Raw genomic sequence first — 13,665 nt, 5'->3', positions numbered from 1 at the left:
AGGCTGAGACGAGAGGATAGCTTGAGGCCAGGAGTTTGAGACCAGCCTGGGCAACATAGGGAGACCTCATTTCTATAAATAAATAAATAAATAAATACCATTGGTACTTGGCATTTCAGGCGGGGAACAGCAAACACATGAAAGTTCTGAGGTAGGAAAGGGAAGTGATTAGCGCTTGCTCCTGGTTCCTTTATCAGACCTTAAAGAGATGCAGAGACATTTCAGGTACTCCTTGGCCGAGCTCCTTCAGGGAAGGCCTAAGTTCGTTTTTACTTCCCCTCTATTAATTTTTTTTTTTTTTTTTTTTGGAGACAGAGTCTCATTCTGTCGCCCAGGCTGGAGCGCATGCAGTGGCACCATCTCAGCTCACTGCAACCTCCACCTCCCGGGCTCAAACGATTCTCCTGCCTCAGTCTTCCCAGTAACTGGGACCATAGGGACGCGTCACCACGATCGGCTAAGTTTTTTTATTTTTAGCAGAGATGGGGTTTCATCTTGTTGGCCAGGCTGGTTTCGAACTCCTGGCCTCAAGTGATCCACCTGCCTCCGTCCCACAAACTGCTGGGATTACAGGAGCGAGCCACCGCGCCTGGCCCTACTTCACTCCTAACGCCCACCATACGTGCTTCCAAATGTTTGCTGAATGACAAGGTGAACGAGTGAATGGGACTACGTGACTTCGGGCAGCAGGCAATCCTATTCCTTGAACCTCAGTTTCCTTTTTTGTAAAGCAAGCCTGTCTCTCGCTCTCTGCCCTAAAAGCCTGAGTTCTGGGCTTGAGATGAGCGCGTCCTGTAGGGCAGACTGCAGGTGGACGTTGAGCTGGGTCTTCTAGGAGGCCAGGATCCGGCCAGCTCTTGGGTCCGGTCCTCCCGCGGGACACCGCACGCCCAGTCCCAGCGCCGCCCCGCCCAACCTGCCTTTGTTCCCCCAGGCCCCGCCCTCTCCGCGCAGCTCGCTCCCCATTGCCCGGGGGGCGGGCCCTGGGCGCCCGGCTCCGCTGGGGGCGGGGCTGCGGGCGGCGGGCTGGGCCGTGTGCACCTGCGCGGTGTGTTTCCCGGCCGCAACCCCGCGCCAGCTGCAGCTCGTTGATCCGAGCCGGATCCTGAGCGGGGAACACGGGCTGAAGCGGCGACGGCGGCCCCGCCCCGGGGCTCCATTGTTGAGGCTGCCGCGGCTCTGTCGGCTGCTCAGCTGCGCTCCAGTCGGCCCAGGCGCCGCGGCGAGGAGCGAGCGCTGCGAGGCGGCAGCCTGAGGTGAGAGGGCGCGACGGGCGACGGGGTCTCCGGACCGGGCGGGGGTCTCTGCCCCGCGCCTGGCGGCTCCGAGCTGGGCTCCGCAGGGTCTGAGGTTGGGATCCGGGGTCCTTGCTCCAGGGCTTTGTCTCGGCCTTGGGCGGCACCGGGGGCTTAGCGCCTGCTGCGGTACCTCGTGGGCCCGCGGGGTGTCCTGGTCGCCCTGCGGGTGAGGGCCGGTCCCTACTGCTCCCCGGCTCCCCGCGTCTGCCGCGGAGGGGACTGCATGGACCCAGGCGCTGGCTTCTGCCCGGTTCCCCGCAGCGTGGCTGGTCCCCGCGTGCAGCAGAGGGGGCCCTGCGAGGGCCCACTCGTGGGGCGGGGTCCGGGCCACCGCGAGAGGGAGACTCCGCCGCCCTCCTCGCCCTCCCTCGCAGCGAGACTGCTTCCCTAGACTCACCGAGGGGACTGCGCGGACCTTCGGACGAGGGAGTCCGTGACTCTGCGTGGGGGCTCTTTCCCGGCCCCGCATGAGGGCTTCCTGAGTGTTTTGTCACCTATATAGGTGGCTGCGTGGACCCGCGCGCGTGGGTAAATGCGAGGTCCTTTTTCAATACCGTGAATCCAAGTATTCGTGCTATTTTAAATCTGCAATTCCTTGACTCTCCAGAGGGTTTTTAGATTAATTTTTTTTCTATTACTTCCTAGCGTTTGTTGCATAGTTCAGAGTACTTGATTAAAACTTAACAGGTCTGCCTGGTACGGTGGCTCACGCCTGTAATCCGAGGACTTTGGGAGGTCTAGGCAGGCGGATCACTTGAGGTCAGGAGTTGGAGACCAACCTGGCCAACATGGTGAAACCCTGTCTCTACTAAAAATACAAAAATTAGTTGGGTGTGGTGGTGGGCGCCTGTAATCGCAGCTCCTCAGGAGGCTGAGGCAGGAGAATAGCTTGAACCCAGGAGGCGGAGGTGGCAGTGAGTGAAATGGCTGCACTGCACTCCAGCCTGGGCCATAGAGTGAGACTTCCTCTCAAAACAAAAACAAAAACAATGTACTGGGTCTACCTCTGGCTCTGGAATTTTCCTGGAAGGCCTTCTCTTCTGGGCTTCATTTTTCTCACTTTTGAGGATCGTAAACTACATAATTTCCAAAAATTTTTGCCCTACACCTTTAATTCTTTCAAGCAAATATAGCAGAGAAAAATTCTCTTCCCCGCAATGGTGTAAGGAAGTCTCTCACAGAAGGGGACACATGGGTATGGAGAAGACAGAGGGTATATATATATATATATATATGTTTTTTTTTTTTTTTTTTTTTTTTTGGTGACGGAGTTTTGCTCTGTTGCCCATGCTGGAGTGCAGTGGCAGGATCTTGGCCCACTGCAAGCTCCGCCTCCTGGCTTCACTCCATTCTCCTACCTCAGCCTCCCAAGCAGCTGGGACTATAGGCGCCTGCCACCATGCCCGGCTAATTTTTTGTATTTTTAGTAGAAACAGGATTTCACTGTGCTAGGCAGGATGGTCTCCATCTCCTGACTTCGTGATCTGCCCGCCTCGGCCTTCCAGAGTGCTGGGGATTACAGGTGTGAGCCACTGCGCCTGGCCGACAGAGGATGTATTTTTGAGCTCTACATTTCAGAGTTCTTTTCTCTAGCCCTGGCCTGGGTCCCAAACAGGGAACTTAATTCACTCTATCCCGAAGTATACTCTTGCTTTGATGCCATTGGTATGTTGTCCTAGAGATTTGCTGTGGCTGCTAGGAGTGTTTCAGAGTTAAGAACTGATGCAACCTCTCTTTTGTCAGTTTATGAGTCTATAAACCATCTTGTTTCCTTAGCGTTATCTCCCTGGAACTGGAAGGTCAGAGATGAAGTTTTCTTAGATTATAAGTCTCAGTCTTTGCTATCTACCTTCGTCTGTCTCCCATGTCACCTGCTGTTTTTTTTTCCCCCTGTTTTTCGTTTTAATGTTTTTATTGGATAGGTGTCTATTATTGCAGGCTACCTCAAAACATTTTTGGATATTGACAGGATATAAGTATGAATAATATGTAAAAGATAACTTATTCTAGTTCTTTTGAGCAGAGGATTTGGTTTTGATATGTGGCCCTATTAAAGCTTTTGTTAAGCCCAAGTACTTGCTGAACTTCAGTTCCCTTACCTGTAAAATGGAGTTAGTTGTTAATAATACCTGTTCTGCCTAACTCAGGAGATTGTTTTGAGGATCAAATGAAATAATGAATGTAATGGAATTTTGTAAATTTTAAATGAAATATTGTATTACCTAAGATTTTTTTTTTTAACGCCATATTAAGAATGGAATGAATCTGGGTTTTCCTTTGAAATCCGAAATATTTAATGTATAGAGAAGTTTTAATGTGTCTGTTGGGGAGCTGCATTAGGATTGTTTTCTATCTTTAATTGGCCAGTATTTTTTTATATTTTAGCATTTTTGGGGAACATCAAAATTTGTGTTTCAGTTATCATTAATATTTTACAAAGTTATTGAATGTGCATGATTTAATCTTTAACAATCTCTTCAATTATTTACATTCCCATGTAAAAAATTCAGTAATGAACGTCCATGTAAATAACATTCCCATGCTTTAATGAAGCATAATTTCTTGACATTGCAGTTTCTAAGTGCCCTGTGTTGAGGTTGGGAAAGCTAAAGGGCAGTCAGAGGTCAAGGTCAGCAAAGCGTCACCTTTGACATTTGAAATCCAGCAGCAGATATCACAGTGAACCCCATTCCAGCATCCAGGAAGTTTCTCTGCCCTGCCTCTCCTCCGGCCACCTCAGAATCTGTGTCTGCGGTGTTGGTCCTGCTTTCCTGTCTCTCCTCTGCCTTTTCTTTCTCTTCACCAACTTCTACCGAGTGCCTCTGATGTCTCAGACAGTGGCAGTGGGATTACAAAGGCTAATAAACCCAGCCCTGGTCCTCAAAGAATTTATGTTTTCTGTGCAGATATTAAGTGACACTGTCATATATAGTGTTGACAAACATTGATACAGATTTCCTGTGAAGTGCAGAAGCACCATCCTAGAAGCAGAGATGCAGAGGCAGCACTGGTGACTCACACGTGGAGAGCTGGAGTTCTTGGTCTAGTGGGATAAACTGACCTGGACATCATTTCAGTGCAGCGGAGAGTGAGTGCTGGGATGGGCTCCCTTGGGGCATCTGGGGCTGGGTTTGTCTGGTGTTTAGTCTCCTGCCTGGTACTTAGAGTTTATCAGTAAGATGAGCATTGGGAGGCTTCTAAGTGAAAAGAAAGGCAATCACTTACCTGAAACCTAAAATTTGTAGGTGTTCTGGGCCATTTATAATTCACTGAATCTGTTTTGTCAGAACAAGTCTATCATTTATTGTTTTGGATGGAGTGTGGCCAGCCCTGCCTTGCGATGTAAGGAAATCAGGAAACGCTTGTCAGGTGTCAACACTGTGCCAGGAACTCTTCTAGGGGTTTCCACGTGAATCACTGTATTCATTTCTGTTGCTGCTTTACCACATTTCCACAAATTTAGTGGCTTAAAACAATTGAAATTGTATCATCTCACAGTTCTATGGGGCAGAAGACTGACGTGGATGTGACTGGGCAAAAATCACCATGTGGGCTGGGCTGCATTCCTCACTGGAGAATTGTTTCCAAGTGCTTTTGGCCAAATATAGTTCCTTGTGGTTGCAGGACTGAGGTGTCTGTTCCCTTGCTCTCCATCTGTTGGGAGCTGCCCTCAGCTCCTGAGGCCTCTATCTGGTCTTTGTACGTGGTCCCATCAGCTCAGGACTAGGTAGGCCAGGGACCTGGTCAGGCTCTCCAGTTCCCCTTTGTGCATTTCTCTTCTTGCACTCGGAGAAAGTTCTATTCCCTATTTTAAAATATTTTTTTGAGATGGAATCTCGCACTGTTGCCCAGGCTGGAGTGCAGTAGCATGATCTCAGCTCACTGCAACCTCTACCTCCTGGGTTCAAGTGATTCCCCTGCTTCAGCCTCCTGAGTAGCTGGGACTACAGTTGCCCGCGATGACACCCAACTAATTTTTGTATTTTTAGTAGAGATGGGTTTCACCATTTTAGCCAGGATGGTCTCCATCTCTTGATCTCGTGATCTGCCTGCCTTAGCCTTCCAAAGTGTGGAGATTACGGGTGTGAGCCACCGCGCCTGGCCAGTTCTATGCTCTTAGAGGCTCATGGGATTAGATTGGACCTCCCTGGATAGCCCAGGATACTCTTCCTAAGGCCTGTGGCCAAGCCCTTTTGCTGCACGACATAGTCACAGGTCTCGGGGGTTGGAATCTCCCACCACAGTTACGGATCCACTTACTACAGCAGCCTGGGAGGTGCTTTTTGTCACCTCTGGTTAACAGATATCAATTATTTATTTATTTATTTATTTAATTTTTTTGCAAGTTGGCAGGAACATGAAGGTCCTTTTTTTTTTTTTTTTTTTTTTTCTTTTGAGACGGAGTCTCATTCTCTTGCCCGGGCTGAAGTGCAGTGGTGCAGTCTTGGCTCACCACAACTTCCACCTCCCAGGTTCAAGCAGTTCTCCTGCCTCAGCCTCCTAAGTAGCTGGGACCACAGGCACGTGCCACCAAGCCTGGCTAATTTTTGTATTTTTAGTACAGACGGGGTTTCAGTATGTTGGCCAGGCTGGTCACAAAATCCTGACCTCGTGATCCACCCAACTTGGCCTCCCAAAGTGCTGGGATTACAGGCGTGAGCGACCACACCCAGCCATGAAGATCCTTCTTAAATGAAAAAACCGTTCCTCTGACTTGATGTGAGGCTGTTGGTGAGACTGATAGCAGTGGAGACAGGTCCATCAGAAATGGAGCTAAACTTTGTTTTCTGGAGTATTTTGATGGCCTGCCCTGATCATGTAAGTTTTGCTAAGAAGTCATTAGAGTAATTCCTCTACTGGAAGAAATACCATATGGGGAATTTGGGACCTTCCCTTTTCAAGTTTTGCACAAAGGACTCTTCATGGGCGAAAAGTACATGATTCCAGGTCCATTTCTAGAATGGAAACAGCTGCATCAACCCAACAGCGATTCACATTCCTGAGTTTGAGAGAATCTGATTGTTTCAAGGCTGAAGCCAAAAGCCCAATAAACAATGTTTGTACCTTTATTCATAGTTAGGAATTAGGTGCATCCTGTGGTCAAGCAAACAACTGATGGTGGTCACCAAGTAGTTTAAAACCAAGTAGGACCTCATTTTATCATGTGGGTGTTTTTGATTTTCTTAACTAAGTTTTTATTTTCCTGTGCAATAAATGACAAACTCTGACTTGAAATGCATTTCCTTTAATAAACCAGAATCTAGGGCCGGGCGCGGTGGTTCACGCCTGTAATCCCAGACTTTGGGAGACCGAGGAGGGTGGATCACGAGGTCAGGAGATTGAGACCATCCTGGCTATGGTGAAACCCTGCCTCTACTAAAAATACAAAAAATTAGCCGGGCATGGTGGCGGGCGCCTGTAGTCCCAGGTACTCGGGAGGCTGAGGCAGGAGAATGGCGTGAACCTGGGAGGCAGACCTTGCAGTGAGCGGAGATCACGCCACTGCACTCCAGCCTGAATGACAAAGCAAGACTGTCTCAAAAAAAAAAAAAAAAGAAAAAAAAAGAAACCAGAATGTATAGTCCTAAGGTTTTTAACCTGGCTTTCAGGACTTTATGAAGTCCCCAAAATCCTGTGCAACAATTTTGTGTATCTGCATCCATGTGTGTTTATGGGGAGATGATTTATAGCTCTCCATACTTTTTCAAAGTGGTTGGATTCCAAAAAATTTTATTATACACCACTTTGGCCTGGTGTGGTGGCTCACACCTGTAATCCCAGAACTTAGGGAGGCTGAGGCAGTAGGATCCACTGAGGTCAGCAATTTAAGACCAGCAACATAGCAAGACCTCCACCTCTACCAAAAAAAAAAAAAAAAAGAGAGAAAGAATGCTGGGCATGGTGGTGCACACCTGTGGTTCTAGCTGCTCGAGAGGTTGATCACCTGATCCCAATAATTTGAGGCTGTAGTAAGTTAGAATTATACCACCGCACTCCAGCCCAGGCAACAGAGCAAGACCCTCTCTCAAACAAAAACAAAAAACCATATCACTTAATATACTATTGTTGTTGGTCAAATATCAGATTTTGTTTAAAAACTAAATACTCTTTTTTTTTTTTTTTTGAGATGGAGTCTCGCTCTGTCGCCCAGGCTGGAGTGCAGTGGCATAGTCTCAGCTCACTGCAAGCTCCGCCTCCTGGGTTCACACCATTCTCCTGCCTCAACCTCCTGAGTAGCTGGGACTACAGGCGCCTGCCAGCACGCCTGGCTAGTATTTTGTATTTTTAGTAGAGACGGGGTTTCACCGTGTTAGCCAGGATGGTCTCGATCTCCTGACCTCGTGATCCGCCCACGTTGGCTTCCCAAAGTGCTGGGATTACAGGTAAATACTCATTTTTAGCAAAGTTGTACAGGCCTACAGTTCTAAGAGTCAGAAATTAACAAGGCTTAGGACAAAACCCAGCAATCCCCCACCTTACCCTTCTCCACTCTGATCCCTGCTCCTTGGAGGTTACTGTGTTTATGTTTTAGCTCGTTCTTCTAGATTGTGTGAAAGACAGGGAGGTGTCCTACTATGGAAGACAAGGATTCAGGCTGCTTACCTTCCCCGCTCCTCCTGTTGCCCACGTTTTTCTCCCCCATCCTCTCAGTATAATTATTGTGCTAGTGAGGCCAGGCACGGTGGCTCGTGACTTATCCCAGATTTTTGGGAGGCCGAGGTGGGCAGATCACTTGAGGCCAGGAGTTGAAGGCCAGCCTGGCCAACACAGTGAAACCCCGTCTCTACTAAAAAATACAAAAATTAGTCAGTTGTAGTGTTGCACACCTGTAGTTCCAGCTACTCAGGAGGATAAGGCACAAGAATTGCTTGAACCTGAGAGGTGGAGGTTGCAGTGAGCTGAGATCGCACCATAAGCTGAGATTGCACCACTGCACTCCAACCTGGGCAACAGAGGTAGACTCTGTCTCAAAAAAAATTATTGTGATAGTGGGATACATAGTATAATAGTGTATATATTTAGTATTCTTCCTGGTTTTTGGCCCACAGCTTCTAAAACCCTTGTAATTTCCTGAGTGATAGGAACATCATTGGTTATAATATTTGGTCTTAGGTTTCAATACCTGACACAAGAGCTTCTAAGACTTTGGGAATCTCTGGGGCGATAGGAGTGTCTTTTGTATGATAATGAGATGACAGGGGGCTTCGGCCCCTAGACAGGTTCAGGATCAGGGCTGGTTGCCAGAAAGATGAGTCATGATTATAGAGTTGGACATGTCAGCCCCACACCTACCTCTGGGAGGGGAGATGAGACAGGCTGGAGATTGAGCTAGTCACGGGTAGCCAGTGACTTAATCATGTTGATGTTATTAAAACTCCATAAAACCCTCTAAATACTGGGTTTGGGGAGCTTCTGGTTTGGTGAACTCATTTGGTGCTGGGGAGGTGGCACTTCCAGGCATGGGAGCCTCGACCTCTCTGCCCCGTGGTGTGCCCTGTGCCTCTCTTGCATTTGGCTGTTCCCGTGTTCTCTTCTTTGTAATAAACCAATAAGAGTAAGTAAGTGCCAAGCACTTTGCGTCTGTCACCTCTCTTACTTTTTCAGCAACACTGTGTGGCAGATAATGTCCTCATTTTGCCGGTGACAAAATGAGACTGATGCATTGAGTAACTTGCTCAAGGTCACATAATAAGCGGAATTCAAGCTCTGACTCCGAAGCCTGTGCTTTTAACGAGCATGCTGCATACGCGGCCTCTTTATTTGTTAGGAGTTTCGGTGTCTCTAGGGCCTGACACCAAGTTGACCGTCGTGTCCTAGAGCTGTTATAAGGGAGCTTTTAGTGGCCCTGCTGAGAACAGAGCCAGCACCTCCGGATTGGCAGGGCAGGGGCTGTTCCTGCTGGGAGCTGCAGGTCACTCCCTGTAGCCCTTGGCTGATCTTGCTCATCCACTCCCTCCCTCATTCAGTAGTTCCTGAGTGCCGCCTCTGTGCGGAGGAGAAGGAGGCAGCCTTCCAGCCCAGGTGGGGCCTGCAGGTACACAAAGGGAGAGGCAGCTGTGCGCTGAGCTGGCTGTAGGCTGGGACAGTGTGGCTCCAGAGGTGGCGATAGAATGCTCTGGGACTGCAGAGAGAACACATGCTTGTGAAAGGGAGGAAGGGGCAGTCACCGCAGAGGAGGTGTACTTGAGTTGGACTTTGAGGGAGGAGTTGGATTTCCACAGTGGAACCGAGCAGCTGAGGCTTTCTCAGCAGCTGAAGATTACAGCCAGCCAGCCTCAAATGTTCAGTTTTTCCTGAATTCCCTTTTTTAAGAGAGTGCAGTAAGTTTTCAACAGAGATAAAGCAGTCACCTCCATGTCATTCATGTTCTGCAAATCCTATGTGTAGTTGTTGATGCTTAGCAGATGGGGGCAGCCTGGGCCATAAGAGAAGAGCCTGTGTGTCCACTTGTTTGGACATCAGTCAGGTGTGGCACAGGGCAGTGATCACTGCCTTCCCCTGAGGACCTCAGTTGTACTTTTATGTGGAGAGGACAAAGAAAGCTGTTGTACAGGGGGCAGGAGACATTTCAACTGCAAAGCAAGGCACAAAATACACATAGTCTGTGCCCTGCATGAGAAACCTAGCAGAACTGTGTGCTGATTCCACCCCTGCCTCCCCTTCTGAGAGCGAACCGTCCATTGTACCATGGTGGAAGGCATTTCTGAAGCCTCTGCAATCGGAGTGATCTGTTACTTGCCCATTGAGCCTTGGGGCAGCAACCAGATGGTGTGGCTGAAACACAGGCCTTGGCCAGACGTGGTTGGTCATGTTGGTTCTGCCACTGATTGTGAATTACAAAACCTTGGAGAAGTCATTGTCTTTGTGTGTGCCTCTCATGTAAGATGGGGAACACTGTGGCCATTGCAGAAAAGCAGATAGGTGGAGCGAGTATGGAGTGCTTTGTGTGTGTGTGTCATACGGTGAATGAAATGGCACTGATTGACGTTATTGATAGTAATAACAGGTTTAATTCAGGAATAAAACTGGTAAAGTAGGCCAGGTGCGGTGACTTACGCCTGTATTCCCAGCACTTTGGGAGGCCAAGGCGGACGGATCATGAGGTCAGGAGTTTGAGACCAGCCTGGCCAATATGGTGAAACCCCATCTTTGCTAAAAATACAAAAATTAGCTGGGTGTGGTGGTAGTCCTGGGTGTGCCTGTAGTCCCAGCTACTTGAGAGGCTGAAGCAGGAGAATCGTTTGAACCCGGGAGGTGGAGGTTACAGTGAGCCGAGATGGTGTCACTGCACTCCAGCCTGGGCTAGAGAGTGAAACTCCATCTCAAAAAAAAAAAAACCTGGTAAAGTATTTTACCCAGCCTAGGTACATGTGGTAGAGCCGAATGAAAGCTTAGAAAAAGATGACTTGAGAACTAGCCCAGCAGAGGAATCAGGTGGGATGTGTTGTTACTGAGTAAGTGAAATTTGCACCTGCTTTCTCCCAGGCCTCGCTGAGTTGTGTACAACAGAGAGCTCAGGTGTTGGGGGCAGTTGACCGGTTGAAGAATGCATTGCTATTATGTGAGGAACATTGGGCTTTGAAAAAGCAGAACTGGATCCACGTTCTTGCCTGGTAACTCTAACTATCATCTAGTTTGTAAAGGGGAATACAGTTCACTGAAAAATTCTTATGACCGTGGGGAAAGGATTGGGGCGTCTGCATTGGTGTGTGTAATATAGGTCATATGAAAGAGCATTTAGGCTGGAGGGAGACTTTTCATCTCTATAACTTTACTTTCACAGGACAATTCCATCATGATTTGAAGATTTTTGAGTCAAAACTACATTGTTCTGCTATGTGTTTTGGGGCAAATTTATACATACAATTTGCTTAAATATTTCAGATGATACAAGAATATATGTGTAGCATAAAAAGCTGAAATTTGCATTTCCCCTTCTCTAGAAGTAACCATTGTGAATAGTTAAGTCTGTATTCCGCTATTTTGTGTATTATAAATACACTGTGAATATATGAGTCTATATAGACATATATGTTACAGAAACACATTTTTAGAGATGGAATATTGCTGTGTTGCCCATGCTAGTCTCAAACTCCTGGGCTCAAGTGATCCTCTCGCCTCAGCCTCCCAAAGTTTTGGAATTACAGGCGTGAGCCACCGCGCCTGTCCTGGATGAGTATATTTACTAATTGCTAAGTTACTCTGTTCATTACGTGTCTATTGAACTCCCCCATGTGCCAAGCATTGTTCTGAATACCTTATATGCACCAATTCACTTAATTTTTAGAGAAGCTCTATTGTTGCGTCCCTTTTACAGTGAGGAAACTGAACCACAGAGAGGCTGGGGACGTTGTCTAACATCACACAGCCAGTGCTGTTGGAATTGAGGTTGGAACCCAGACAGCTGGCTTCAGATCTCTTAGCTGTTATCATAGATGGCACACCCAAACCTTAGGGCCACCTCCCAAGCCTTGCCTGAGCTCTGCCTGAGCTCTGCGAGAGCCGTGTATGTGAGGTTTCTTTCCTCTTTAAGAACACAAGTCTTGGAATTGTCCCAGACCCTGGTAGGAGCTCTTGAGGACCAAAAAACAGGGGTTCTTCAAGCCTGCCCCAAGGCCAGATCTCTGATTTAGCTACTTGGAAGGCAGACGTGGAAGAGAGTAATTTTGCCAGAACAAAAAGTCAAGATGGCTGGGCTGACTCGGCCAGATGCGGTGGCTCATGCCTGTAATCCCAGCACTTTGGGAGGCCGAGGCAGGTGGATCACCTGAGGTCGGGAGTTCGAGAGCAGCCTGGCCAACAAGTTGAAACTCCATCTGTACTAAAAATATAAAAATTAACTGGGCGTGGTGCTGGGCGCCTGTAACTCCAGCTACCAGGGAGGCTGAGGCAGAATTGTTTGAACCCGGGAGGCAGAGGTGGCAGTGAGCTAAGATTGCACCACTGCAGTGCAGATTGGGTGACAGAGTGAGACTCCATCTCAAAAAAAAAAAAAAAAAAAAAAAAGAGGGAAGGGGAATGGCTGGGCTGTCTCATCCTGGGGAAGAGGCCCTACAGCAGCCGTAGGACCTTGGCCACTTGGTTGGAAAAGAAGGAAGGAAAAGCTTCACCCATGGCGGTGACCTGGACTGCAGAAACCACACTAAACAGTCCACGTCCTGGAGCCTGGCCACCCCATTTGCTTCTCTTCTCCTTGGGTAGAGGGTGTGGGGAGCTTTCTACCCTGGAGGCTGAGCAGTGCAGCTTCTAACCAGGGTAGGCGTTTGTCTGTTCCTGGGAATACAGACAGCATTCTCATAAGCAGCCCAAATACTCCTGAACAGCTTTTTGTAGGGTGGGGTGGAGCGGGGCAGAGGGTCATTTTGACTCATAGGTACCTTTTCCACTTTCACGGCTGATAACTGTGTTACAGATTAAAGTTTTGTTTTTGATACTGAAGAGGGCTTAAGAGAGTGAGCTATTATGGCACATCTAAGTCTGCTAAAATAGAACCGCGGGGTAGTGTAGGAAAATCTCTTCTAAATTATGGATCATATATGGTGAACATTAGAAGCCATGTGTACCTAAGTTGACAAATCAAAACATGGCTTGTCTTTGGGTGACCCAGGTAAGTCTGGATGCCACTGCGCCTTGTGTGAACACAGGATGCTGAGGTGTAGGGATCAACAGGCTTTTTCTGGACATCTTGCACTTCTCCCTTGGGGTAAAGTGGGGCAGCAGTAGGAGCACACAGCTGTTGGGCCCCTAATATTTGTCAGCTGTTTTACATGTGGGATTCCATTTAATGCAATCTTAGAGGTAAAATTATTTTATTGAAGATGAAGATAGAAGCTTAGAGAAGTTAAGAAAATTGTTCAAGGTCACGTCATTTGTTTTTTTTTTTTTTTTTTTTTTTGAGACAGAGTTTTGCTCTTCTTGTCTAGGCTGGAGTGCAATGGCGTGATCTTGGCTCACCACAACCTCTGCTTCCCAAGTTCAAGTGATTCTCCTGCCTCAGCCTCCCGAGTAGCTGGGATGACAGGCATGAGCCACCACACCAGGCTGATTTCATATTTTTAGTAGGGACGGGGTTTTTCCATGTTGGTTAGGCTGGTCTTGAACTCCCAACCTTGGGTGATCCGCCCAACTCGGCCTCCCAAAGTGCTGGGATTACAGGTGTGAGCCACCACGCCTGGGCAGGGCCATGTAATTTAAGTGGAAAGATGAAGTACTTGATGAACTCAGAAGTTTGACTTCAAAGCCCTTGATCTTTCCATAACACATGGTTCCTTCCCCGGTTAGTGGGGAGTGACTGAAGAACTCAAGGAAGTTGTGTTTTGTGGAAAGAAGACCTGAGGGGTGTATGGTCTTTCCAGGCTTGGAATTG

At 48.1% G+C, this 13,665-nt stretch overlaps 1 protein-coding gene and 1 pseudogene across 3 annotated transcripts in view; one reads left to right on the top strand and one right to left on the bottom strand.

The window, feature by feature from the left end:
- Positions 1 to 448: 448 nt before the first annotated feature.
- LOC135971369 (uncharacterized) lies at positions 449 to 1,887 on the bottom strand (annotated as a pseudogene).
- Positions 1,888 to 2,820: 933 nt separating this feature from the next.
- The window catches only part of LOC135971370 (SH3 domain and tetratricopeptide repeat-containing protein 1-like), a 40,985-nt gene continuing 30,140 nt past the window's right edge, over positions 2,821 to 13,665 (top strand). Inside the window, exons 1-2 of one of the 3 annotated variants that reach the window (XR_012413976.1) lie at positions 2,821 to 4,386; positions 10,785 to 12,135. The gene's annotated coding sequence lies outside the window, so the exon portion shown is untranslated. Of the gene's footprint in view, positions 4,387 to 7,425; positions 8,102 to 10,784; positions 12,136 to 13,665 lie in introns of those variants that run through there. The other 2 variants (XR_012413975.1, XR_010587528.2) reach the window with 2 other exon arrangements.

This window comes from Macaca fascicularis, chromosome 6 (genome assembly GCF_037993035.2).
Source record: "Macaca fascicularis isolate 582-1 chromosome 6, T2T-MFA8v1.1".
Lineage (NCBI taxonomy): Eukaryota > Metazoa > Chordata > Mammalia > Primates > Cercopithecidae > Macaca > Macaca fascicularis.
Note: the sequence above shows the minus strand (reverse complement) of the source record. Positions and strands in the feature narration are given on the sequence as shown.